Source organism: Panthera leo, chromosome A3, assembly GCF_018350215.1.
Source record: "Panthera leo isolate Ple1 chromosome A3, P.leo_Ple1_pat1.1, whole genome shotgun sequence".
Classification (NCBI taxonomy): Eukaryota; Metazoa; Chordata; class Mammalia; order Carnivora; family Felidae; genus Panthera; species Panthera leo.
Window position 1 is genome coordinate 112,454,874 of NC_056681.1, and position 4,866 is coordinate 112,459,739.

Sequence of the window (4,866 nt, forward strand, 5' to 3'; positions counted from 1 at the left end):
TTCAGTCTGCCAGTAATGTGAACGACCTATTGACCAAACTATACAATGAAAAGACAGACTATTCTGCAGATTTACAAAGCTATTGAAATACATAAAGAGTTATAGAACCACCTCCCAATTTGGCATCACCCACTGGTAAGTACTACAGTCTGAATGTTTGTTTTCCCCAAAATTCAGATATTGAAATTCTTTTTTCTTGTAAGTTTTTTTATTTATTTTTGAGAGAGAGAGAGAGAGACAGAGTATGAGTTGGGGAGGGAAAGAGAGAGAGAGAAAGACACAGAATCCAAAGCAGGCTCCAGGCTCTGAGCTGTCAGCACAGAGACTGATGCTGGCTAGAACTCATGAACCACGAGACCATGACCTAAACTGCAAAATCATGACCTGAGTTGAAGTCAGATGCTTAACTGACTGAGCCACTCAGGAGACCCCTTCATATGTTGAAATTCTAACCTCCAAAGGTGATATCATTAGGAGGTGGGGCCTTTGGGACATGATTAGGTCATGAGGGTGGAACCCTCCCCGGAACAGGATTAGCATTTATAAAAAAGGTTTAAAGGAATTCATTAGCCATGGATGTATTCATGAAAGGACTTTCAAAGGCCAAGGAGGGAGTCGTGGCTGCTGCTGAAAAAACCAAACAGGGTGTGGCAGAAGCTGCAGGAAAGACAAAAGAGGGTGTTCTCTATGTAGGCTCCAAAACCAAGGAAGGAGCGGTTCATGATATGACAACAGTGGCTGAGAAGACCAAAGAGCAAGTGACAAATGTTGGTGAGGTGGTGATGACCAGTGATGACATCAGTCACACAAAAGACAGTGGAGGCAGCAGGGAGCATCGCAGCTGCCACTGGCTTTGGCAAAAAGGATCAGTTGGGCAAGAATGAAGAAGGAGGCCCACGGGAAGGAATTCTGGAAGATATGCCTGTTGATCCTGACAATGAGGCATACGAAATGCCTTCTGAGGAAGGTATCAAAACTATGAACCCGAAGCATAAGAAATACTTTTACTCGCAGTTTCTTGAGACCTACTGAGAGATGTTCCATCCTGTACAAGTACTCAGTTCCAACGTGCCCAGTCATGACATTTTCTCAAAGTTTTTACAGCATATTTTAAACTCTTCCATCCGCACCGACTGAAATTATCTGTACCTTCCCTTACTCAGCATTGCAGTGCTTCCCTCTCACTGAAGTGAATATATGGTAGCAGGGTCTTTATGTGGATATTGTGGCTTCAAATCTAAAAGTTAAATTAAAACACCTAAGTGACTACCACTTATTTCTAAATCTTCACTATTTTTTTTGTTGCTGTTCTTGAGAAGTTGTGATTTATTATCATATATTATAAGATTTCTAGGTGTCATTTAATGATTCTGTCTAAAAATAATGATGTATTGTGAAATTTGTTAATATATACAATACTTAAAAATATGTGAGCATGAAACTATGCACCTATAAATATTAACTATAAAATTATAAATAAATAAATAAATAAATAAATAAATAAAGTCTCACAGAGCTCACTAGCCCCTTTCACTATATGAGGACAAAAGTTTGTAGAGGTGGAAGAGAGCCCTCACGTGCTGGCAACTTGATCTTGGATTTCCAGCCTCCAGAACTCTGAGCAATAAATTTCTGCTCTTTATAAGCCTCCCAGTTCATGGTATTTTGTTATGGCAGCCCAAACAGACTAAGACTAAGACAGGAAGTTAGTCTTTCTCTTCAGGATCCCATCTGCCGTTTTGAGGCTTACTTATGAAAGTGGGTTCAGTAAGGGAGATATGGCATGGAGGAAATTTTTTTCTAAAGGGCTGGATTTCTTGATTTTACTGATGCATGCGGAGAAGGGAGAGAGCGTCAGGAGAAACAGAGTAAAAGATGCATGAGGTTTGGCATGGTGAGGGAGGGGTGCTAGAAAAGCAAAAGGAAATCAGAGGGCATCAGGGAGAGGGGTTGCCCCAAATCTTGTCTGTGACTCTGAGAAATAATTGATTCCCAGGAGGACCCCAGCCCACATGCACATTCCTGGACACTGGCAAGTGTGGAGAGCACTCAGTTTTTGTTAAGAAGGTAGAATGTCAGAGCCCAACTTTCTCTAGGGAAGAGAGGATTCCAGTGTCATACCCCAGATCTATTGAATCAGAATTTCCAAGGTGAGATCTAGCAACCTATATATTTTTTAAACTCCCTCGCTGATTCTGAATTATCAAGACCATTGCCCACTGTGTAAGAATAACTTTTGCATCCTATCTTACCCTGAATGACACCTATATTACACATCTCATTCTTTTCTGGTCCTAACACTGTAATTTTTCAGACAGCCTAAAGCATGGAGAATCGTCAGAAATCTTCACCAGCTGACATTGTGTAAACAGTTGCTAAGTAATTAAACCATTATTATCAAAATAAAAATTCCAGTAATATATCACCTGATTAAACCTACAAAAGACAGAATATGTGATAAATCAATATTTGCAAGCCCTCTTTCTGTCAACCGCAATTTTTGAGCACTATGGGAAAATCGGTATATAATTTGATTTTGAGTCACCAAGGAAATAGAATAACAGAATCTCATAAATGGAAAGGACCTTAAAAGTCATTCAGTCCAACATTCCCTCTAATGCCTAAATCCCTACTAAAGTACCTCTGACAGGTGATTTTACAGCCTGGGCATATTCAGAAAACAAGAATTTATTAGTTAATGCAGAAAGAAAAAATATAAACGTGTGAATGAAAAGCAAAATTATAAACACTTACATGAAAGCAATCTCAGCCTCCCAGAAAATTACAAGGATGGATATTTGCTCATGTTTTCCTGATATTATTTTGACACATGAATTTGAGTGGCCTAAACAAAAGAAATGCCTCAAAGCACTAAACAGGATGGTGTTTCCTTGAAAATACTACATTTGGGGGCACCAAGGTGGCTCAGTCAGTTGAGTGTCCAACTGTCGATTTCAAGTCAGGTCATGATCCTGGGGTCATGTGATTGAGCCCACGTTGGGCTCCACACTAAGAGTGAAGCCTGCTTAAGATTCTCTCTCTCCCTCTGCCCCTCCTCTCTGCCACTTTAAAAAAAAAAAAAAAAAAAAAAAAAAAAAAAAAAAAAAAAAAAAGCAAGCAAGCAAGCAAGCAAACACTGCCTTTGTACTGAAGTAGAAATAGCATAATCACTATAAAACCCACAGACTGAAAACAGTTCTAAAGTTGCCAGCACTGAGCTAAGAGGCCACATTCTTACTGCACTATATATCCCTTTGAAAAAGAGAGAGATGGGCTGGAGGAGGATTTACATTGGCCATGACAACAATTTAGTGGATTAAACTAAACCCGACTCATTTGCAGCCGGAAGGGTGGTCATGGGCCTCCTGGATAACCCCATAGGTTAGGCCAGCATAAAGCAGGTGAATACGTACTTCCTCGCTGTCATCCCAGCACTTGGGGAGAAATACTCTCAGGATCTACTAAATTGTGTGTCCTAAACTCCAAATATCAAAAGAGGTTGAGAAAGAGGTCAAGTTCATTGAGGGTAGACGTTGTCAGCTTACAACTCTGCCACTTACACAGTTTCTACACAATCTAGGGAAAGGGCACAAAGAAAAAGATTAAGTCCTTTAGAAAAAGAATTAGGTTTCCATATATAATTCTTAGTTGCTTAAAGCTGACCATATCTACATGGCCTTTCCCCTTTCTTTGCTACAAGGCTGGTGGTGGGCAAACTACTTAACCTCCCTCTGCCTCAGGTTCCTCCTAGAGGAAACCATGATCTTCCTAAAACATGACTCACGGTGTTTCTTTCCCATGGTTAAAATGCTTAATGGCCCTACATGAACAATGGAACAGAGCTCAACATCAATTTCCCTTTCAACCCTTTCCCAGTTTATTCTCCCGCAGTCTTACTCATCATCTCCCACAACGTTCCCACCTCCACACCTTTGCTTAGGTCTCTTTGCCCACCTGAAATCCACTCCCCTCTCCAAGCACACCTTATTTCTGCCTCCTAAAGTCCTATGGAGTCTTTGAATCTAGTGGAAATCCTACATTTCTGAGCTTTTTGTTTAAGTTTATTTATTTGAGAGAGAGAGAAAAGAAAGAGAGAGAACCAGCTGGGGATGGGCAAAGAGAGAGGGGGACAGAGAGGGGGACAGAGGGGGAAGTGGGCTCTGGGCTGAGAATGCAAGGCTCAGACTAACTGTGAGATCACGACCTAAGTCGGACGCTTAACCGGCTGAGCCACCACGCGCCCCACATTTCTGAGATTTTTGTTCATGGCGTTCATCTGGCCCGAATTAGCTCCTGCCTCGTACTGTTGCAGCATCAAGTGTCAAGTTCCCATGGGACTTGATCTTCCCCATGACGTGTTTACTACTTGAGTTAAGGCATCTGCCTTTGGGACTAGGGTTGCCAAATAAAATATACGATGCCTCACTACATTTGAATTTCAGATAAACAACAAATAACTTTTTTTTTAGTATAAATATGTCCCATGCAATATTTCAAGCTCATCAGGGTAGAGGATGTCAGCTATAGCTGTACTACTTAACACCCACACAGTCCCTATGCAGCTGAGAAAATGTTTCCATACACTCTTTGGAGCATACACTAAATATACATACATATATATATATATATATATATATATATATATATATATATAGTTTATCTGAAATTCAGATTAACCAGGTATCCTGTATTTTTATTTACTAAATCTGGCAACCTTATTTGGGACACTTCTATCACTATTTTAAATGCCCAGCACAATACTCCAGGATAGTGAGTTTAACAGTATATGTAAATTTGCTGAGCTGCTATAACTTAATCTAAATAAACCTAAGGATGGCTATCTGAGAACACATCTCCAGCATGTGG

The 4,866-nt window shown here is 40.3% G+C and overlaps 1 pseudogene; it reads left to right on the top strand.

The window, feature by feature from the left end:
- Positions 1 to 560: 560 nt before the first annotated feature.
- LOC122216434 lies at positions 561 to 1,046 on the top strand (annotated as a pseudogene).
- Positions 1,047 to 4,866: the final 3,820 nt, after the last annotated feature.